This window comes from Ursus americanus, chromosome 28 (assembly GCF_024610735.1).
Source record: "Ursus americanus isolate L20-20 chromosome 28, mUrsAme1.1.p, whole genome shotgun sequence".
In the NCBI taxonomy this organism is placed as follows: Eukaryota; Metazoa; Chordata; class Mammalia; order Carnivora; family Ursidae; genus Ursus; species Ursus americanus.
Genome location: NC_142154.1, coordinates 26,246,916 through 26,270,997, shown reverse-complemented (window position 1 = coordinate 26,270,997; position 24,082 = coordinate 26,246,916). Strand labels below are relative to the sequence as shown.

Sequence of the window (24,082 nt, the reverse complement as noted above, 5' to 3'; positions counted from 1 at the left end):
GGTTTCTGCTTGATTGATTTCACCTCTAATTTTGGTCAACTGCTTCCTTGTGCGTGGATTAGGCCTGTCCCTCTGTTGCTGTTCCAGCTTCTTGAGGTGAGAATATACAAACTGCATTTTAGATTTTTCTATTCTTTTGAGGGAGGCTTGGATGGCTATGTATTTCCCCCTTAGGACTGCCTTTGCAGTATCCCATAGGTTTTGGACCGTTGTGTTTTCATTCTCGTTGGTGTCCATAAATTGTTTAAATTGATTTTTGATTTCCTGGTTTATCGAATCATTCCTGACCAGGATGGTTCTTAGTCTCCAAGTGTTTGAGTTTCTTCCAAATTTTTCCTTGTGGTTGAGTTCCAATTTCAGAGCGTTGTGGTCTGAGAATATGCAGGGAATAATTTCAGTCTTTTGATATCGGTTGAGACCTGTTTTGTGACCCAGAATATGGACTATACTCGAGAATGTTCCATGGACATTAGAATAGAATGAGTATTCTTTGGTTCAGGAGTGTAGTGTTCTATATATATCTATGAAGTCCAACTCATCAAGTATGGCATTCAAAGCTCTTGTTTCTTTGCTGATTTCTTGCTTAGGTGATCTGTCTATTTCTGATAGTGGAGTGTTGAGGTCTCCTACTATTAGTGTATTTTTATCTATATGTCTCTTTATTGTGGTTAAGAGTTGGCTTGTGTATCTTTTTTTTTTTTAAGATTTTATTTATTCATTTGACAGAGGGAGAGACAGCCAGCGAGAGAGGGAACACAAGCAGGGGGAGTGGGAGAGGAAGAAGCAGGCTCCCAGTGGAAGAGCCCGACATGGGGCTTGACCCCAGGACCCCAGGATCACACCCTGAGCTAAAGGCAGACGCTTAATGACTGAGCCACCCAGGCGCCCCAAGAGTTGGCTTGTGTATCTTGCTGCTCCCCTGTTGGGGGCATATATGTTTATAATTGTCATTTCCACTTGTTGGATACATCCTTTAAGAATAATATAGTGCCACCGGGGATGTACTGTATGGTGACTAACATAATATAATAAAAAATCATTATTAATAAAAAAAAAGAATAATATAGTGCCCTTCTATGTCTCTAACTATAGTCTTTAGTTTAAAATCCAATCTGTCTGATATGAGAATTGCTACCCCAGCTTTCTTTTGAGGTCCACTGGCATGAAAAATGGTTTTCCATCCCTTTACTTTCAGTCTGGATGTATCTTTAGGTTCAAAGTGAGTCTCTTGTAGACAGCAGATGGATGGGTCATGTCTTTTTATCCAATCTGCAACCCTGTGGCATTATGGGAGCACTTAGGCCATTTACATTGAGACTGATTATTGAGAGTTATGATTTTAATGATGCCATGTTGCCAGTAAAGTCTTTGTTTCTATAGATTGTTACTTCTTGTTCTGTATCACTCTTGGAGCCTTTTTACTTTTATAGAATGCCCCTTAATATTTCCTGTAGGCCTGGTTTTGTGGTTATGAAATTGTTCAGTGACTGGCGATTCTGGAAGGTCTTTATTTCTCCATCCATTCTGAATTGCAGCCTTGCTGGATGAAGGATCCTTGGCTGCATGTTTTTCTCTGAAAGGGCTTTAACAATGCCCCCCCCCCAACCGTTTCTCTCATTCCAGGTCTGTGTAGACAGGTCTGACGTAATTGTGATACCTTTGCCTTTGTACATGAGAAAATTCTTTGCCCTGGATGCTTTCAATACTGTATCCTTGGATCTAAGATTTGCAAATTGCACTATGACAAGACGTGGCATAGGTTTGTCATGGTCGAGCTTGGGAGGGGTCCTCACTGCCTCTTGTTCACGAATGCTTGTTTCCTTTGCTAGATTAAGGAAGTTATCAGCTACAATTTGTTCAAATATCTCTTCTAGACCTCTGTTTTTCTCCACCTCCTCGGGGATGCCGATGATTCTGACATTGGAATGTTTCATTGAGTCAGTAATCTCCCGTAACCTACATTCTTGAGATTGGATATTTTTGAGCCAAGTTTCTATTTTAGCTTTCTCTTCTACTAACCCATCCTCCAATTTGCCGATATGTCTTCTGCCTCATTCACCCTGGCCATCAGAGCATCTAGTTTTGACTGCATTTGATTCATAGAATTTTTAATTTCTGCCAGATTCACTCTCATTTCCGCCCTTAGAGATTCTATATTCTTGTTTATATTTTCATTAATATTTTTTCAAGTCTTCACATCACCTTGACCATTGTTACTCTGAACTCCATTTTTAATAATTTGGCTATATCCATATCCATTAGTTCTGTGGCAGAGGCCACAGACTCATTGTCTTTTCTTTGCTGGGGGGATTTCTCCATCTCATTATTCTGATGAGGAGAGGTTGCGGGATTGTCCAGAGCCCAAATTATTGACCAGGACCCAGACAGTGTGCACTTGTTTTATCGGGACCTTAGGGATGTGGGCTTCTTGATTTTTCAGCCTGCCTTCTGGGGGAGGGGCCTGCCGTGCTGATACTCAGGCAACCCTATTTGGGTAGAGTCTCCGTGTCCCCTGCGATGGGGGATGGGGATGGGCACACTGTAAGCCGGTATTTCTAGGCTTTTGTTCTGTGGCAGATTTCCCTGGCGGTTTGCTGTGCCTCTTCTGAGAGTCAGAGCATCAGTGGCCGAATCTCAGCCTCTGTCTCAGAACAGAGGGATCACAGACCGTTCTCCACTGGGCCCCTCTGGCCACTTTAACTCTGTTTCTGTTGGTGCTGGTCAACCCTGCAGCATCCCGGGATGTGGGCCCCTCACCCAGCGTCCCAGCCCTCACTTCCAGGGCTGGCCCATCTCTGTCATTTGTGTTTCTAACACCACCAGCCACCAGCCACCCCCATGCACTCGGGAGCTCCATTTCAGTGTGGTTCACGCCCACTCCGGAGGTCCGGTTTTCAGACTGGTTGCTCACGTTCCCTGGCTCAGGGTCTCAGTCTGCTCTCTCTCGGGTGCCGGTCCGCGAGTCCTCCCGTTCCCCAGTGCAGATGGCTACTGCTTCCCAGTGCCCAAACACCACGGCTCCATCCCCCTTCCGTTTATCTTCCGATATCTGTGTGCGGTTTCAGGGCTCCCCGCTTCGTACCTCAATACTCATCGCTGGAGATGTTCATTTGTAGAGATCCAGATGTGTTTTCCTGCATTTCAGACTGATTCCATGGATGTTCAGGATGGTCTGGTACCTTTCCAGCTCGACTCAGGGGACCAGCTGACAAAGGGGACCCCTACTCCTCGCCATCTTAACTCCTCCCTCTGAACTGGAAGTTAAAACAATGATTATATTGATACTGTCTGGGCTTGAAAAAAGCATACAGGACACTAGAGAATCCCTTACTATAGAAATAAAAGAACTAAAATCTAATCAGGCTGAAATTAAAACTGATATTACTGAGATGCAGTCAATAACAGAGGCTTTAACAGCAAGGATAAATGAGGCAGAAGAGAGAGTCAGTGATATAGAGAGCAAATGATGAAAAATGAAAAAGCTGAAAAAAGGAGAGAAAAACAACTACTGGATCACAAAGTGAGACTTCAAGAAAGCAGTGATTCCATAAAGCAAAATAATATTCAAATAATAGGAGTCCCAGAAAATGAAGAGAGGGGGGCAGAATGTTTATTTGAACAAATTATAACTGAGAACTTCCTTAATCTGGGAAAGGAAACAAGCATTCAAGTCCAGAAAGCACAGAGAACACCCACCCTCAAAATCAGTAAAAATAGGTCAACCCCTTGACATATAATAGCGAAGCTTGTAAGTTTCCGTGATAAAGAGAAAATCCTGAAAGAAGCTGGGGACAAGAGGTCCTTAACCTACAAGGGTAGACTCATAAGGCTGGATGCAGACCCGTCCACAGTGACCTGGCAGGCCAGAAAAGACTGGAATGATATATTCACTGAGCGAAATGGGAAAAATATGCTGCCAAGAATACTTTATCCATTAAGGCTGCCATTCAGAATGGAAGGAGAGACAAAGAGTTTCCAGGAGAAAGAAAAACGAAACACATTTGTGAGCACTAAATCAGCCCTGCAAGAAACATTAAAGGGGATTCTTTGAGTGAAGAGAGAGCCCAAAAGTAAGATAGACCAGAGTGAATAGAGACAATCTACAGGAACAATGACTTTATTACAGGTAATGCAACAGCACTAAATTCATATCTCTCAATAATTACTCTGAATGTAAATGGGGTAAATGCTCTAATCAAAAGACATGAGGTACCTGAATGGATTTTTTAAAAAAGACCCATAAATATGCTGTCTACAGGAGACTTATTTTAGACCCAAAGACACTTCCAGATTGAATGTGAGAGGGTGGAGAACGATTTATCATGCTAATGGACATCAAAAGAAGCTGGAATAGCAATCCTTATCTCAGACAAATTAGATTTTAAGCCAAAGACTATAGTAAGAGTTGAAGTACACTATATCATAATAAAGGGGTCTGTCCAACAAGAAGATCTAACAATTGTAAATATGTATACTCCTAAATTGCGAGCAACCAATTATATAAACCAATTAATAACCAAATTAAAGAAATGCAATGATAATAATACAATAATAGTAGGAGATTTTAATACCCCACTCACAGCAATGGACAGATCATCTAAGCAGAAGATCTACAAGGAAACAAGGGCTTTGAATGACACAATGGACCAGATGGACTTAACAGTCATATTTAGAGAATTTCATCCTAAAGCAACAGAATACACATTCTTCTCAAGTGTACATGGAACATCCTCCAGAATAGATCACTTACTGCATCACAAATCAGGTCTCAGCTGGTCCCAAAAGATTGCAATTATTCCATTCATATTCAAACTACAACACTTTATTTTTTTAATAATAATTTTTATTATGTTATGTTAGTTACCATACAATACATCCCAAGTTTTTGATCAAACTACAGCACTTTAAAACTTGAACTCAATTACAAGGGAAAATTTGGAAGGAATACAAATACATGGAGGTTAAAGAGCATCCTAGTAAGGAATGAGTGGGTCAACTAGGAAATTAAATAAGATTTTAAAAATTCATGAAAACAAATGAAAATGAAAACACCACAGTTCAGAACCTTTGGGATGCAGCAATGGTGGTCCTAAAAGGGAAGTACGTAACAATATAGGCCTTTCTCAAGAAACAAGAAAAATCTCAAATACACAATCTAACCTTACATCTAAAGGAGGTGGACAAAGAATAGCAAATAAAGGCTAAATACAGCAGGAGAAAAGAAATAATAAAGATTAGAACAGAAATCAGTGACATAGAAATAAAAAAAACAAACAAACAATGGAACAGATCACTGAAGCTAGGAGCTGGTTCTTTGAAACAATTTACAAGATCAGTAAACCCCTAGCCAGACTTATCAAAAAGAAAAGAAAAAGGACCCAAATCAATAAAATCATGAATGTAAAAAGAGAGATCAGAGCTAATACCAAAGAAACACAAACAGTTTTAAGAGAATATTATGAGGAAGTATATTGGCACAAATTAGACAATCTGCAAAAAATGGACACATTTTTATAAACTACCAAAACTGACACAGGAAGAAACAGAAAACCTGAACAGACCTATATCAGCAAAGAAATTGAATAAGTAATCAAAAATCTCACAACAAACAAGAATCCAGAGCCAGATGGCCTCCCAGAAGAATTCTACCAAACATTTAAAGAATTCATACCTATTCTTCTGAAACCGTTTAAAAAAATAGAAATGGAAGGAAAGCTTCCAAACTCATTTTATGAAGCCAACATTACCTTGATCCCAAAACCAGAAAGACCCTCACCAGATAGGAGAATTACAGACCAAATCTCTGATGAAGATGGATGCAAAAATTCTCACCAAGATACTAGCTAATAAGATCCAACAGATAAAAAAAAGTATTCACCACGACCAAGTGGGATTTATTCCTGGGCTGCAAGGGTTGTTCAACAACCACAAGTCAATCAATGTGATATACCACATTAATAAAAGAAAGGACAAGAAACATATGATCTTCTCAATAGATGCAGAAAAGCATTTGACAAAATACAGCATCTGTTCTTGATAAAAACTCTCTGCTGTTTAGGGATAGAAGGAACATAGCTCAATACCCTAAAAGCCCTATATGAAAAACCCACAGTGAATATCATTCTCAAGAGGGGAAAACTAAGCTTTCCCCCTAAGGTAAGGAACACAACAGGGATGTCTACTCTCACCACTGGTGTTCAATGTAGTACTGGAAGTCCTAGCCTCTACAATCAGACAACAAAAAGAAATAAAGGGCATCCAATCAACAAAGAAGTCAAACTTTAACTTTAACATCTTTGCAGATGACATGATACTCTATGTAGAAAAGCTGAAGACTCATCCCAAAAATTGCTATAGAATTGATATAGGAATTTAGCAAAGTTGCAGGATATAAAATCAACAAACAGAAGTCTGTTGCATTTCTATACACCAACAATGAAGCATCAGAAAGAGAAATCAAGGAATCGGTTCTATTTGCAATCTCACCAAAAGCAATGATACCTAGGAATAATCCTAACTAAAGAGGTAAAGGATCCATACTCTGAAAATTATAGAACACTTAAGAAAGGAATTGAAGAGGACACAAAGAAATGGAAAGCATTCCATGCTCATGGATTGGAAGAACAAGCATTGTTAAAATGTCTATGCTACCCAAAGCAATCTACACATTTATTGCAATCCCTATCAAAATACCACCAGCATTTTTCACAGAGCTGGAACAAAGAATCCTAAAATTTGTAGGAACCAGAAAAGACTCCAAATAGCTAAAAGAATGTCAAAAAAGAAAGCCAAAGCTGGAGACATCACAATTCTGGGCTTCAAGCTGTATTACAAAGCTGTAGTCATCAAGACAGTATAGTACTGGCATAAAAACAGACTAATAGATCAATGGAACAGAATAGAGAACCCAGAAATGGACCCTCAACTCTATGGTCAACTAATCTTTAACAAAGCAAGAAAGACTATCCAGTGGAAAAAAGACAGTCTCTTCAACAAATATTGTTGGGAAAACCGGACAGCCACAGGCAGAAGAATGAAACTGGACCACTGTCTTACAGCATACACAAAAATAAACTCAAAATAGATGAAAGACCTAAATGTGATACAGGAGTCCATCAAAATCCTAGAGAAGAACACAGGCAGTAACCTCTTTGACCTCGGTCACAGCAACTTCTTTCTAGACACATCTCCAAAGGCAAGGGAAACAAAAGCAAAAATGAACTACTGGGACTTCACCAAAATAAAAACCTTTTGCATAGCAAAAGAAACAGCCAACAAAACTAAAAGGCAACCTATGGAATGTTAGAATATATTTGCAAATATTTTGTCAGATAAAGGGCTAGTATTCAAAATATATAAAGAACTTATCAACCTCAACACCCAAAAAACAAAAAAAATCCAGTCAAGAAATGGGCAGGAGACATGAAAACACATTTCTCCAAAGAAGACATACAAATGAACAGACACATGAAGAATGCTCAACATCACTCAGCATCAGGGAAATCAAAACTGCAATGAGATACCACCTCACACCAGTCAGAATGGCTAAAATCAACAATTCAGGAAACAACAGATGTTGGCAAGGATGTGGAGAAAGGGGAACCCTCTTACGTTATTGGTGGGATGCAAACTGGGGCAGCCACTCTGGAAAACAGTACGGAGGTTCCTCATAACATTAAAAATTGAACTACCCTAAGACCCAGCAATTGCACTACTAGGTATTTATCCAAAACATACAAATATAGTGAATCGAAGGGGCACATGCACCCCAATGTTTATAGCCACTGTGTCCACAAAAGCCAAAATGTGGAAAGAGCCCAGATGTCCAATAACAGATGACTAGATAAAGAAGATGTAGTGTATATATATATAAATCAAATGTTGCTTAACCATCAAAAGAATGAAATCTTGACAGTTGAAACAATGTGGATGGAACTAGAGGGTATTATGCTAAATGAAAGAAGTCAGTCAGAGAAAGACTGATATCAGATGACTTCACTGATATGTGGATTTTAAGAAACAAAACAGATGAACACAGGAGAGGGGAAGGGAAAGTAAAATAAGATAAAAACAGAGAGGGAGGCAAATCGTAGGAGACTCTATGGTTAAGAGGACAAACTGCGGGTTGCTGAAAGGGAGGTGGGTGGGGGGATGGGCTAAATGAGTGATGGGTTTTAAGGAGAGCACTTTTTGGGGTGAGCACTGGGTGTTATATGTGGGTGATGGATCAACTAGATTTTACTCCTGAAATGGGAACTGCATCTTATAAGTTTTGGTATGATGTGTTTTCATTTTCATTTGTTTCAAGATATTTTCTAATTTCTCTCTTTTTAAGAGATTCATTTATTTATCTTAGAGAGAGAGAGTACGAGCGGATGGGGCAGAGGGAGAGGGAAAGAGAATCTGAAGCCGACTCTGCACTGAGTGCAGAGCCCAATGCGGGGCTCAATCCCGGGACCCTGATTTCATGACCTGAACTGAAACCAAGAGTTGGATGCCCAACCAACTGTACCACCCAGGTGTCCCTCTAATTTCTCTTCTGATTTCTTCTTTGACTCATTGGTATTTGAGTGTATTTTTTATTTTCATATATTTGTGCATTTTTCCATTTTCCTTCTGCTATTTTTTTTTCAGGGAGTGGGCTTGGTACAGTATACTTTATTGATGGTACATGACAATGTAGGGCTCCCCAATCCCTTCTCTTTCTTCAGAGGGTCTGGGATGGAAACAGTGTAGGGCTCAGGAGATTCTCAGTGTGTTGGGGGATGAGCTGGGATCAGGACTCCCCAGCAGCTGAGGGCCTCTCTCTTCCTCTTGCTTTCGGTAGGGCAGGTGGTCCAGGGGGCTCTTACTCCTTAGAGGCCATGTGGATCATAAGGTCTACCACCCATTTGCTGTAGCCAAATTCATTGTCATACCAGGAAATGAGCTTGACACAGTAGTCATCAAGAGCAATGCCAGCCCTGGCACTGAAATTGGAAGAGTGGGTGTCACTGTTGAAGTTTCAGGAGACACCCAGGTCTTCAGTGTAGCCCAGGATGCCCTTAAGGGGGCCCTTTCCATCACCTTTCTGATGTCATCATATCTGGCAGCTTTCTCCAGGCAGCTGGTCAGATCCATGACCAACACATTGAGTGTGGGGACACAGAAGGCCATGCCATTAAGCTTCCCATTCAGTTCAGGGATGACTTTGTCTATAGCCTTGGCAGTGCCAGTAGAAGCAGGGATGATTTTCTATACAGGCCCTCAGCCATCATGCCACAGCTTCCCAGAGGAGCCATCCATGGTCTTTGGGTGGGAATGATGGCATGGACTATGGTTATGAGTCCTTCCAAGATGCCAAAGTTGTCATGGATGACCTTGGCCAGAAAGGTCAAATAGTTGGTGGTGCAGGAGGCATTGTGGGCAATCTTGAGGAAGTTGTCATACTTATGGTTCACATCCATCACAAACATGAAGACATCAGGAGAACGGGCAGAGATGATGACCCTCTTGGCCCTACCCTTCAAGTGAGCCCCAGACTTCTCCATGGTGGTGAAGACCCCAATGGACTCCACAACATGGTCAGCACCAGCATCACCCCATTTGATGTTGGCAGGATCTCGCTCCTAGAAGACGGAGATGGGCTTTCCATTGACAATAAATTTCCCATTCTCAGTCTTAACCATGCTGTTGAATTTGCAGTGGGTGGAATCATACTGGAACATAAAGATCATGTAATTGAGGTCAATGAAGGGATCATCGATGGTGACACTTTGCCAGATTTAAAAGCATCCCTGGTGAACAGGTGCCCAATATGGCCAAATCCGTTTACCATCGTGTGTCAGGGACATGGCTGGCACTGCACCAGAATATGCCACTATGTGTTGACCAGGGAGGAGCAGAGGGCTCCTTCGGCAGTTGATTTCTAGTTTCATCATTATCAAAAAAGATGTTTTGTATGATTGCAATCTTTTACAATGTCTAAAGACTTGTTTTGTAGCCTAACATGTGGTCTATTCTGGAGAATGTCCCTATGCACTTAAGAAGAATGCATATTCTGCTGTTGTTGATTAATGCTCTGTATATTTCTTTTAGGTTGGATTGACTCAAAAAAAATTATTACAAAGCTATAGTGATCACAACATACAGTAATCATGACAATGTGGTACTGTCATAAAGACAGACTCATAGACCAATGAAATGGAATAGAAAGCTCGTAAAGAAACACTCACATAAATGGCCAAATGATTTTTTAAAAAGATTTTATTTATTCACTTGACACAGAGAGAGACAGCCAGCGAGAGAGGGAACACAAGCAGGGAGAGTGGGAGAGGAAGAAGCAGGCTCCCAGCGGAGGAGCCTGTTGTGGGGCTTGATCCCAGAAAGCCGGGATCACGCCCTGAGCTGAAGGCAGATGCTTAACGACCGAGCCACCTAGGCGCCCCAAATGATTTTTGACCAAATAAAGAAATAGAATACTTGAACAATATGTCCTTAACATATTAATAATAGTTTTTAAAAATCCTATTCTGATAATTCCAACATCCCTGCCATATCTGAGTCTGGTTCTTTTGCTTGCTCTCTCTCTTTAAACTGTTTTTTGCCCGTTAGTACGCTTGTAATTTTTGTTGAAATACATATATAATGTACTGGCGATGCTGGTAGGCTGGCTCCAGGGACCCAGAGGGAGTCCTGCAGGACCAGCCAGGAGGGCTGCACATATGGAAATCAAACTCGAGTTAGCAGAAGGTGAAAGCAGCGTTTATTGGAGATACAGAGGGAGTGCAGATATGATAGAGTGTCTGGGAGACTCAGAAAGGAGAGGAGAGAGTCTTGTCTTTGGAGTCTGGGGGTCTTTACTGAGGACAGTGGTCTGGTGTCCAGGTCCTCTTAGGCATCCAGGAACCGATTAGAACAAAGATGAGGGCCCAGGTGTTATTCTTTGGAGCCAGGGGTCTTGGCGTTGAGATGTATAGCTCTGGCGGTCTGAAATACACATATGATCATTTCATCCAGTCATTCTCACCTGGTCCTTCCTTAGATGTTATCTGTTCTAGAGAAATCATTAATTCCTTGTCCCTTACAAGGAGGACATATGCTATTTGCATTACAGGGCATATGTCAAGTGGGGTGGAGGTGCAGGTCCTAGCAAGAATAGAAGCAGGAAAAGGAGAAAAAGCAGATTTTTATGGAGCCCTTCAGTTTATTTTACTGGGTTAGAGGGTCTGTGGTAAATAGACCTCTATCAATATGGCGTTAAGATGTAGGGGGAGGATAAACATTCCGTAGTTCATGAAATCATGATTAGTTCTGTTTTCTAGTGAGCCAGTGCCCTTGGGCTGTGAACTTCACAAGTATATATCAGTTTTTCCACTCCTTTAGGCAGGACAGGATGGCTAGAGGGGCTGGCATTGAGCATTTTCCTTCATGCAGGTTGGTTATGTTTTGATAAAAGCTGGATGAGTTGGGGTTTGTTGAAATAGTTCTTTTAAGGGCAGGCTTTGTTAAGTACATAATGCTCTGGCATATTTCAAAATGGTTCTTTTTTTCCTCTACCTGCTGGAAGCACAAGGTGATTCTCCATTCTTCACTATGAGAACCTGGTAAGGCTCCTGGAGATAAAAATCACAAAATAGTGGGCACACCCTCTAAGACAGGGTCCCTCCTGGTGTTTTTTCATCTTAGGCTTGTCTACACCGAGCCTCCAGCAGTTCATCAGTTTCAGCTTAGGTTTCCCTACCCTGATACTGGTTCACCCAGAGGCTTTTGCTCATGGGTTTCTCTACGTAAGTTCTGATTCTTTGTATCTACCTGTCTTGTCGCTCTGATTTATAAGTTAGCTGTTTGCCCTGTGACCTTACCTCTTTAATGGATCTCAGAAGAGTTGTTGATTTTCAGTTCCTTTAGCTTTTTACTTGTTAGGACAGAGTAACAACTTTCATGCTGCCGATATGCTAGAGAAATCCTGAAACTGGATTTCTGGAATTTCTATCTTTGTTGATATTCTCATTTCGTTCATATATCAACATACCAAATTATGTTCATATTTTGTTTTCCTGATTTCCTTTAGTTCTCTATGTGTGTTCTAATTTAGCTAATTGAACATATTTAAGGCAGTTGTTTCAAAGTCTTTGTCAAGTAAGTCTGAAATCTGTGTTTTTTTAGGGTGAGTTTCTGGAGATCTATTTTGTTCCTTTGAATGGGTCATGTTTTCCCTGCTTCTTTGTATGTACTGTGATATTCTGTTGAAAACTGGACATTTGAAAAAACAGACACCTCTCCCGGTTTTTGCAGGCTGATCCCATGCAGGGGAAGACATTCATTAATCATTGCAGAGTGAAGGTTTAAGGTCTTTTTGTTTGTTTGTTTGTTATTGTTCTTGGGCCTGTGTGTATGCATTTTGTTTGTTTGTTTGCTTTGTTTTTCTAATTCCCTGTATACATAGCTGCTTTTTTATTTTATTTTATTTTGTTTTATTTATTTATTTATTTATTTTTTAAAGATTTTATTTATTTAATTGACAGAGAGAGAGACAGCCAGAGAGAGAGGGAACACAAGCAGGGGGAGCGGGAGAGGAAGAAGCAGGCTCCCAGCGGAGGAGCCTGATGTGGGGCTCGATCCCATAACGCCGGGATCACGCCCTGAGCCGAAGGCAGATGCTTAACGACTGAGCCACCCAGGCGCCCCAATAGCTGCTTTTTAAAAGTCTTATTTCCCTAAGAGTCTCTCCTTGCTTCTTCTCAGGGCTTTAGATGTTCTGTTGTATTCCTCTGCCCACAATTAATCTCTTGTCCCCAGGTACCCATAAGTCTGAAATTCCTTGCAGCTCTCCACCGTGCTCTGGCATCCACCACTGCTTTCATCAGCCTCCAACCTGATATCCAAACTAATCCACCATTCCTGTCACCATTCTGAGCCAGGCAAGACAAAAACCAGTCCCCCCAATAACCCCTGACAAGTCAGAACATTGCAGACAACTCCTACTTTTTTCCTTTCACCCTAAGGGAGGGACCAGAAATTGAGCGGCTTCCTCCTAAATCTATGTCAGGAAGGAAGTAGGCAAGGGTGATCAAAAATGCCATGAAATTTTTGTTTGGAATGTTTTGAGTGCAACTTTTTCTTGATTGTATATTTGTTTGTTGCTACAGATTCTTTTCTTTCTTTTCTTTTCTTTTCTTTTTTTTTTTTTTGAGAGAGTGCAGAGAGAGAGTGTGGGGAGGGGCAGAAGGAGAGGGAGAGAGAGAATGTGTGTGTGTGTGTGTGTGTGTGTGTGTGTGTGTGTGTTTAAAGATTTTATTTATTTGACAGAGAGCTTATATATATATAACAGCTTGTTATTTGTTACTGCTTATCCTGTGTGCTTTTTGCTTCTTTGCTGCCTTCTTTGGATAGAGTATATCTCAGCATTCTATTTTATTTCCTCTTTTGGATTTTCAGCTATGCCTCTTAGTTTTTACTAGTTGTTTTAAGAATTACAATATTTTTAAAATATCACAAGGCACCTTGAATTTGTATTCTATCACTTCACCTACAGTGTAAAACAAAACAAAACAAAAACCTTTGGAATCTAACTTTGAGACTCAGCCCTGGGCAGAGAGAAACAGCAATCTGATTGACAATGTGTGGGCTGGGAACCAGAAAGTCACTCAAAGCGCATGTTTTGTAGAAGTGTGGGGGACCTCCAGGAACTTCTAAAAAAACGTTCTCTGAATATTTAGACAACTGGTAGATTCTGGTCTAGTCAGGATTCATTTGCTGTGACTAGCAAACGTCTTGTGGTTTTCATAGGCTAGTGGCCAGATTAGAATACTTGATGCCCATCATTATTTCTCCATTAGAACCAGATTGCGGGTGGATGAGTGAAGAGAGGGAAGTCGGTAGGTGGGGGTCGGTGAGGAGTTTAGGGCAAGTTTTCTCCTAAACATGCTTGTGACAAGCTCAGACCATTCACTGTTTACATATAATTTGTCACTTAATCGGCCTCTCTCAAGATTGTTTTTGGGGACTTGTTCAAATCAAGTTTTCTTCTGTCAGCCGTTCCCACAGTCTGCACTGGGGTTTGCCCCTGGCTCAGAGGCAGATGGGGTTGTACAGATGTGATCACTGCACGGGCCCGTTGAAGTCATTTTCTTCTAGTTGGCTGGGCTCTGGCGGTGTGTACCCATCGCACCCAGTACCCCACCGCCGGCCACGCTCTGGCGTGCGGAGCGCCCGTGTGCGCACCTCCTACCTGGCAGTGGCGCCCAGTCGGAGCGCGCCGGTGCCTTTCCCCCGCCCCCACCCCAAACTCTTCTGCAGCCCATCCACCCACAGCCCTGGTCCCGCGGAGCCCCGGAGCAGTGTGCGGATCCCTGTCCCTTTTCCTCCACGAGCCCGGCGGCTCCCACGGGGGGAGTCCCAGAGCAGTGCTGCCTAGCGGTCCCACGCAGAGCTGAGGTCGCCTAAGCCGGCAGGTGGCCCTTGGAGATCTCCCTAGGAAGCACCTTAGGTGGCCAGAAGAGAGCGCGGCCAGGGCCTCTCCGTCGCGTCTTTACAGCGGATAGGGATAAAGCGTGCGCTGCCCGGCAGGATTCGCGGGGCGGTGGAGGGTGCATCGCGCAAAAGAGAGAGCAGCCAGATCAGCGGCCGGAGCGCGGAGGGAGGAGCGCCGGGAGGAAGAGGCCGAGCCGGGAGAGCCCCCGCCCCGGGAGGAAGGGGAGGAGGCCGGGTGTTTCCTGGCGCATTCCCGGCCCGCCCGAGTGACTCACTCAGCCAGGAAACTCCCAGGGCCCGCCGGGGACCCCCGAGCTGCCGCCGCCGCCGCTGCCGCCGCCGACCCAGGTGAGGAAGGCTGCTGCCCCCGCCCAGCCTTGCAACCCCGGTGGGGTCCGGGCGGCCCTAGGAACCGAGTCCGGCATTGCGGCAGCGGGGCCGCACCCCGGCCCCGCGGGCGGTCGGGACTTGGTTCTCTGCCGCGCGGCCTCCCCGGCGGAGCGGCCTCCTGGGGTCGCCCCGGCCCCCGCACGCCAGTTTCCGCGCCTCCGAACCCCCAGCTCCAGCGCATCTGGATATCTGCGCCCCTGAACACCGACATTCCCTGCCCCAAAGCCCTCCGGCCCCTGACCTTTGACCCCGCCCGTGCGCCCTGCATCCCGGATCCCTAGCCCCCCGCACGTGGCAGAGCTCCAGTAGGGAAGGTATACTGGTGTTGTGTAGTTATTGTTGGAAAGTAAGGCGCAGACAGCTTGGACTGATACCGTGCGACTAGACTCGAACCAGTTTTTGCTTGCTTTGTGCCCGTTTCTGAGGGAAGGAGGGAGACTCTGGCCAAGCGAAACCATTTTGCAGATTCTTGGAGCTGAGTTTTGGGCTTTGTTAGGGCGCCGGGATTGTTTCGTGGGCAGCGCTGTTCCGCATAGCCATACTGAATTGTGTATTTTAAGCCTGAAGTGCGTGCATTTAGTTTGCAGCACGTTGTGGGTGTGAGAAAAATGGTAAGAGTAATTTGGAAATGGGGGTTTAAGGAGTGTTTTTTAAGCTGGAAGAGGCGTCCAGACCATGTCCACTGTAGTGTTATGCCTTAATAGTACAGATAGCAATTGCTTATTAAACCCATTGTTGGATGATCTGTGCTTCTGTGGGCAACTGAGACTTTGGAGTGTTTCTTTTCTAGTAGTAGAGGGTGCTGTGTGCCACATTGGGCAGTTTTTGCTGCTTCTTGAGCCCAGGGGAATTTCTTGGGCTTTTTCTAATATTATTCCTTAAATGATTCGTGGCTGAAGCAGCAGTGATACCTGGTACTGTCTATCAGAGTGCTGAGCTTGACGCTCAGTGACCAACTCAGAGTAGCTTGGTGACTGTGCCAGAAAATCCTCTCCGGGTTCACCAGCCAGAGGCTGCAGTTTCTGATTGCCATGTGCTGGTGTGCCTGGACCATTGAGGATCCCACCTATGATGTCCCTTATCCCTGAATGTCATAGTGGTTTTCCGTGTGAAGTGTAGATGTGCAGGCACGGAGATGAAAAGAAATCACTATTATTTAAAGTGGACCACAGCAAGTGTGCATTTGTAGGAATTCAATAGGAATTTGGTGCTAATGTTTGATTCCCTGCTGCCTTTTCCCCCCCGCGGCAGCATCTCTGTGACAGAGGCAAACAGAATTGTGGTGGAAAACATTTCCTGTGTTAACACATATGTTTATGTGCTGATAGGTGGCTCAAAGACAAATTTTCTGTTGTTTTTTATGTGTGTTTATTTGGATTTATTTTTATTTTTAAATTTACATATATCAAAGTTTGCTTTTTGGTGTATGGTTATGAGTTTTGACAAATGCATAGTCATAGGACTGCCATCACAATCAAGATACCGAACAGTTCTGTCACCCCCCAGATTCCTTCAGCTTCTCTTTGTAGGCAACCCCTCCCCCCATTCGTAACTTCTAGCAACACCTGAGTTGTTCTCCATTCCTACATTTTATTTTTTCCAGAATACGTGGCCTTTGAGTGTGGCTTAGTTCACTTACCCTAATGCATTTGAGATTAATCTATTTTCTTTACCCTGAGAGGTAAAGACATAAAGTTTTGAAAAGTATACATTTAAGATGCAACCTGAGAGATTCAAATAATGTATTTCTTTAAAGATTTATATTTACTTATTTATTTATTTTAAAGATTTTATTTATTCATTTGACAGAGAGAGACAGCCAGCGAGAGAAGGAACACAAGCGGGGGGAGTGGGAGAGGAGGAAGCAGGCTCATAGCGGAGGAGCCTGATGTGGGGCTCGATCCCATAACGCCGGGATCACGCCCTGAGCCGAAGGCAGATGCTTAACGACTGCGCCACCCAGGCGCCCCTATTTATTTATTTTTAAGATTTTATTTATTTAGTTGACAGAGAGAGAGGGAGCCAGAGAGGGAACACAAGCAGGGGGAGTGGGAGAGGGAGAGTCAGGCTTCCCGCTGAGCAGGGAACCCCATGTGGGGCTCCATCCCAGGACCCTGGGATCATGACCCCAGCGAAGGCAGACGCTTAACGACTGAGCCACCCAGGTGCCCCAAGATTTATCCATTTATTTGAGAGAAAGAAAGCACAGGGGAGAGCAGGCTCCAGGCCCGCGTGTGTGAGTGGGGGGGAGGGGCAAAGGGAGAGAATCTCAAGCTACTCCCCACCCAACCCGAAGCCCCTGGTTGGCTGGATCCCACCACCGGAGGTCACCACCGGAGGGGAAACCAAGAGTCCATGACTCAATTGACTGAGCCACCGAGGTGCCCCTCAAATAATACATATGTATGTATTTTAAAGATTTTATTTATTTATTTGACAGAGAGAGAGGCAGCGAGACAGGGAACACAAGCCGGGGGAGTGGGAGAGGGAGAAGCAGGCTTCCCCGCCTAGCAGGAAGCCTGATGCCGGGCCTGATCCCAGGATACTGGGATCATGACCTGAGCTGAAAGCAGACGCTTAACGACTGAGCCACCAAGGCGCCCCTCAAATAATATTTTTAAGTCATGAGAAAAATTATAAAACACCCACTTACTAAAAAATTGAAAAGTACAGAACTATGTATATTAAAAGTGAAATTTCCTCAGTACTTCTGTGGCACTGTATAGCCTTTTCTGTGCATACACGTAGTTTTTGGGTTTTTTGTGTTCTTTTGGTACCATAAGAACATAAGAGATTATATTGCATATATCATCATACCTTCCCACTTAATGATTTTGGCTCATTTAAAGATCTTGGAGATCCTTACATGTTGGCATATACAGTATAGATACACAGATTTTCTCTCATTCTTCTTAAGATTTTATTTATTTGAGAGAGAGAATGAGCAAGAGAGCTTGCATGCACACGAGCAGGGGGAGGGGCAGAGGGAGAGAGAGAAGCAGACTCCCCGCTGAGCAGGGGTCCCAGGAAGGACCCCAGGATCATGACCTGAGCCAAAGGCAGATGCTTAACTGATTGAGCCACCCAAGTGCCCCTCCTTTATTCTTTTTAATGGCTGTATAGTGTTCCATGGTATGGGTGTATTATAATTTATTTAATCAGCCTCTTGTTAATTGACGTTGTTCTTTCACATTTGTCACCACTGTAGTCAGTGCTTTTGTTTATATCTTTGTGCACGTACTCAAGCTTACCATTCTGGAAGTGAGTTTGGGTTAAAATAATAGCTAACGTTTCTTGAGTACCTATGCTTCAGCATTGTTCTAAGCCAGGGTTATTTTTCCTGTAAAGGTCCAGATAGAGACTATTTATGCCTTTTGGGGCCATATGGTCTTTATCACAGCTACCTCATTCTACTGTTGTAACATCAAAGCAGCATAGACAATATGTGATGAGAGTGTGGCTGTGTTTTAATAAAACTTTAGTTACAGAAACTGGCAGTGTTGCTAACTCTTGCTCTGAGTACTTTACATACTAATTATTCCCACAACCATCAAAGGTAGGTGCAGTTACTGGATGAGGAAATTGACAAAGAGAAATGAAATATGTGTCCAAGGTCATATACCTGGTAAGTAGCAGAGCCAGACTTTGAATCCAGTCATCTGACTTCTATACTTCAGGTTGAAAATTAGAAAGAATCTGCCCAAAATACCTTGCCCCAAATGTTAGATCCTAGGGACCCGACCCTCACACACTTACTGAATCACCTGCAGTTCTTTTAAGGCACCATGCTTGCTCAGGTACCAGTCCAGGAGCACTTGCCTCCCTACTCCCCAGTTGTCCCTCTCACTCTGTGACTGTGTTGTGGCTTTTGATTTGTGTTTCACTAGCACCACCTTATAGAGAGGTCAGCTCAGTGCTTGGAAGACAGAGACTTCAGCAGGTGAGATCAAGTTGGGTCCTGGCAAGTCTGCTGCTTTGATTGTTGATGTCTGTCTGTCCAACATTCTCTGAGGCCAAGTGGGAACATCGCTTGGCCTGCCTTTACTCATTTTCCTTCTTTGGTAACATGGGAAAAGTACCTCTTAGATTGTCATGAAGATCAAATGAGACAATATGGGAAAATACTGTAGAAGGGACAGTTGCTACCAGTGCTGTGTTTTCTGAAATTTTTATATTAGAAAAATGTTTTTATAAAGGTGAAGTTTAAGTAACTAACCTGTTTAAGCTGCTTTTATTGTTTTTGCTACTAAAATTTAGCCAGCTTTTAGCAGTCATGGGATAGTATAGATTAATTACATCTATATAATTTAAGAACTTTTTTTTAGCCAGCTCAGTAAGGACAGAAAAAGAAATAAAAGTCATAGAAGTTGGCAGGGAAAATGAAACTGTCTCTTATTTGCAGACAACGTGATAATCTATATAGAAAATCCAAGGCATCCATGAAAATGCTGTTAGGACTAGTAAATGAGATTAGCAAGGTCACAAAATACAAAGTCAACACATGCCAGCCAGTCACTCTCTATACTGGTAATGTATGATTAGAAAGTCAGATTTTAAAATACCATTTTCAGTAGCTTCAAAAAAATCAAATACTTAGATTTAAATCTAAAAACATAGGATCTGTGTCCTGAAAACAACAACATGCTGATGAGTGAAAACAAAGGTGATGTAAGTAAATGGAGAAGCATGCTATGCCCCGGGGTTGGAACACTCAACATAGTAGAGGTGTCAGTTCTCTCCAAATTGATCTATATACTTAACACAATTCCAATCAAATATCTCAGCAAAAAAAAATTTTAAACAACTTTATTGAGGTATAATGTACAAAATTCACCTACTTTAACCATGCAGCGATTTATAGTACATTTACGGGGTTGTACAGCCATCACCATCATCCAGTTTTAGAACATACTTATCACCCCAGTAAGATTCCATATGACCCAATAGGTAATCCCCATTTCTGACCCTACTCTAGCTAATCACTAATTTATTTTCTGCCTTCTATAGAGTTGCCTTTTCTGACCATTTAACATAAAGGAAAGTACACGTACAATTTGTAGTCTTTATGTGTGGCTTCTCATTCCGGAGTTATTTCTGTTGTGGCATGTATCAGTATTTCATTCTTTTTTGGTACATTGTATTACATTGTATGGATAAATCACCTTTTGTTTATCCATTTGCCAGATGATGAACTATTGGTAGTTTTCATTTTTTGCCTGTTATGAATATTGCTGGTGTAAAGACTCATGTGCAAGTCTTTATGTGGATATATGATTTATTTTCTTTCAGGTAGAAACCTAGTAGTGTTATTTCTGGGTCACGAAAAAATTTATGTTTAATTAAAAACAATTTTTTTTAAAAGATTTATTTATTTACTTGAGAGAAAAAGCACACGAGTGGAGGGAGGGGCAGAGGGAGAGAGAGAATCTCAAGCAGACCCCTCGCTGAGTGCAGAGCCTGATGCCAGGCTCGATCTCATGACCCACGAGATCATGACCTGAGCTGAAATCAAGAGTTGGATGGATGCTCATCCGACTGAGCCGCCAGGTACCCCTATGTGTAATTTTTAAAAGAAACCTCAACAGGGTGTTTTTATAAATAAAAGACAAGCTGATTTTAAACTTTATATGAAGGGGGAAATAAACTAGAATAGCTTTAAAAATGTTTAAACACAAAAATAAATTGGAGGAATCACCCTACCTGATTTTATTTTACTAAGGAAAATGTACTTGAAAAGCGTACAGTTTAGGAGAATTTTAAGTACATTTACATTGTTGTGCAACCATTAACCACTATTCATCTCCAGAACGTCTTCATCATCCCAAACCGAAATTCTGTGCCCTTTAAACAAAACGTGCCCATTTGTATATTTCACCAGCACCTGGCAACCACCATTCTACTTTCTATGAACTTGACTATTCCAGATATCTATATAAGTGCAGTTGTACAATATTTGTCCTTTTGTTTCTGGCTTATTTCATTTAGTATGTCTGCAGGGTCATCCATTTGTATCATGTATCAGAATTTAATTCCTTTTTAAGGTTGAATAATATTCCATTATATGTATATATTGTATTTCTTTGTCCATTCATCTTTTGGACATTTGGGTTGTTCCCACCTTTTGCTCTATGAACGTGGGTATACAATACCTCTTTCAGATCCTGTTTTCAGTTCTTCTGGGTATATACCCAGAAGTGGAATTGCTGGATCATATGGTAATTCAGTGTTTAGTTTTTGTTGTTGTTGTTTAGGAATTGCCATACTGTTTTCCACAGCAACTGTACCAGCATTCCCAAGTTTCTTCACACCCTTACCAACACTTTTTTCTGGTTGTTGGTTTTTTGGTTTTGATAATAGCCATCCTAATGGGTGTGAAATGGTATTGCATTCTGGTTTTGATTTGCATTTTCCTAATGATTAGTAACGTTGAGCATCTTTTCCTGTACTTAATTGCCATTCATATATCTTTGGAGAAAGGTCTGTTCAAGTCCTTTGTACATTTTTAAATCATGTTATTTGTCTTTTTGCTGTTGAGTTACAGGAATTCTTTATATATTTTGGATATCAGTCTCTCATCAAATACATGATTTGAGGATAGTTTCTCCCATTCTGCAAGTTGTCTTTTCACTCATTGACATCACATCCTTGGGTGGGTGTACTAGGTTTTAATTTTCCTGTCTAGTTTATCTATTTTTGTCTTTGTTGCCAGTGTTTAGTGACATATATAAGAAATTGTTGCCAAATCCAGTGCTATGAAGCTTTTCCTACATGTTTTCTTCCAAGAATTTTACAGTTTTAGCTCTTATGTTTAGCTTGCTATTTGAGTTTTAACTTTTGCAGATAGTGTACGGTAATGGCCCAGTTTAATTCTTTTGCATGCAAATATCCAGTTTTCCCAGCACCGTTTGTTAAAAAGACTGTCCTTTTCCCATGCCATGGTCTTGACAACCTTGTTGAAAATCACTGGGTATATATGCAAGGTTTTATTTCTGGGCTCTTCATTCTGTGTTGTCAGTCAGTGTGTCAGTGTTTATTCCAGTACCACATTGTTTGTTTACTGTTGCTTTATAGGAAGTTTTGAATTCAGTAAGTTGGACAACAAGGTCCAACTTTGTTGTTCTTTTTCAAGATTCTTTTGGCTGTTCTGGGTACCTTGCAATTCCATATTAATTTTGGGGTATAATTCTCTATTTTTGCAAAAAATACTGTTGGAATTTTGAAAGACATTACATCAAATCTGTAGATGGCTTTGGGTCATGTTGTCATCTTAGCACTATTAGGTCTTCCAGTCCAGGGACATGAAATATATTTATTTGTGTCTTCAGTTACTTCCAGCAGTGTTTTGTATTTTTAGTGTACAAATCTTTTACCTCTTGGTTAAATCTGTCTTTAAATATATTTTTCAGGGTGCCTGGGTGGCCCAGTTGGTTAAGGGTCTGCCTTCAGCTCAGGTCATGATCCCAGGGTCCTGGGATCACCTCCCGTGTCGGGCTCCCTGCACAGCGAGGAGTCTGCTTCTCCCTCTGACCCTCTCCCCTCTCATATTCTCTCTCTCTGTCTCTCAAAAATACATATATATTTTTCTTTCCTGTTTTAAATTTTATTTTAATTCCAGTATAGTTGGCATCCAGTGTAGTTTAGCATACCGTGTTACATTAGTTTTAGGTGTACAATATAGTGATTCAACAATTCTATACATTACTCACTGCTCATCAAGGTAAGTGTACTCTTAATCCCCTTTATTTCTTTCACCCATCCCTGCACCCACCTCTCCTCTGGTAACCATCAGTTTGTTGTCTGTAGTTAAGAGTCTGTTTTTTGGTTTGTCTCGTTTTTTTCTTTGTTCATTTATTTTGTTTCTCAAATTCCACACATGAGTGAAATCGTATGGTACTGACATATTTCACGTAGTATTATAGATCCATCATGTTGCTGTAAATGGCAAGATTTCATTTTTTTTTTTTATGGCTGAGTAATAGTGCATTGTGTGTGTGTGTGTGTGTGTATCACATCTTCTTTATCTATTCATCTATTGATGAATGCTTGAGTCACTTCCATAATTTGGCTATTGAAAATAATGCTGCAATAAATGTAGGGGTACATATATCTTTTCAAAGTAGTGTTTCATTATTCTTTGCGTAAATACCCAGTAGTGGGATTACTGGATCATAGGGTAATTCTGTTTTTAACTTTTTGAGGAGCCTCTATTGTTTTCCAAGATTGGCTGCACCAGTTTGCATGCTCAGAAACAGTACACAAGCGTTCTTTTTTCTCCACATTCTTACCAACACTTTTTTCTTGTGTTTTTGTTTTTAGCTATTCTGACAGGTGTGAGGTGATATCTCATTGTAGTTTTGATTTGCAGTTGATTTTCCCAGATGTTGAGTGATGTGTCTGTTGGCCATCTGTATGTCTTCTTTAGAGAAATGTCTGCTGGCGTCTTCTGCTTATCTCTTAATTGGATTATTTGGTTTTTGGGTGTTGTTTTGTATTGGTTCTTTACATACTTGGAATACTAACCCTTTATCAGATATGTCATTTGCAAATAACTTCTTCCATTCCATAGGTTGCCTTTTAGTTTGTTGATTGTTTCCTTTGCTATGCAGAAGCTTTTTGTTTTGATGTAGTCCTAGTAGTTTATTTTTGCTTTTATTTCCCTTGCCTCAGGAGACCCATCTAGAAAAATGTTGCTGTGTCCAGTGTCAGAGAAATTACTGCCTGTGCTCTCATCTAGGATTTTGATGGTTTCATGTCTCACATTTGGGTCTTTGATCCATTTTGAGTTTGTTTTTGTGTATGGTACAAGAAAGTGGCCCAGTTGCATTCTTTTGCATGTAGCTGACCAGTTTTCCCAATACTATTTGTCGAGGAGACTTTTTTTCCATTGCATATTCTTTCCTGCTTTGTCGAAGATCAGTTGACCATATAGTTGTGGGTTTAGTTCTAGGTTGTCTCTTCTGTTCCACTGATCTATGTGTCTGTTCTTGTGCCAGTACCATGCTGTTTTGATTACTACAGCTTTGTAATATACTGTGATGTCTGGAATAATGATACTTCCAGTTTTTCTTTTCTTTTTCAAAATTGCTTTGGCTGTTTGGTGACTTTTGTGGTTCTGTATAAATTTAAGTTTGTTCTGGTTCTGTGAAAAATGCTTGTGGTGTTTGGATAGGGATTGCATTAAATCTGTCCATTGTGTGGGTAGTATAGACATTATAACAATATTCATTTCTCTAATCCA

The 24,082-nt window shown here is 41.7% G+C and overlaps 1 protein-coding gene and 1 pseudogene across 3 annotated transcripts in view; one reads left to right on the top strand and one right to left on the bottom strand.

Moving 5' to 3' along the window:
• Positions 1 to 8,848: 8,848 nt before the first annotated feature.
• Positions 8,849 to 9,716, bottom strand: LOC123790820 (glyceraldehyde-3-phosphate dehydrogenase pseudogene; annotated as a pseudogene).
• A 4,941-nt stretch (positions 9,717 to 14,657) lies between these two features.
• CYFIP1 (cytoplasmic FMR1 interacting protein 1) overlaps positions 14,658 to 24,082 on the top strand; it is a 121,873-nt gene continuing 112,448 nt past the window's right edge. For all 3 annotated transcript variants that reach the window (XM_045795309.2, XM_045795310.2, XM_087856736.1), the window contains exon 1: positions 14,658 to 14,802. The gene's annotated coding sequence lies outside the window, so the exon portion shown is untranslated. The remainder of the gene's footprint in view (positions 14,803 to 24,082) is intronic.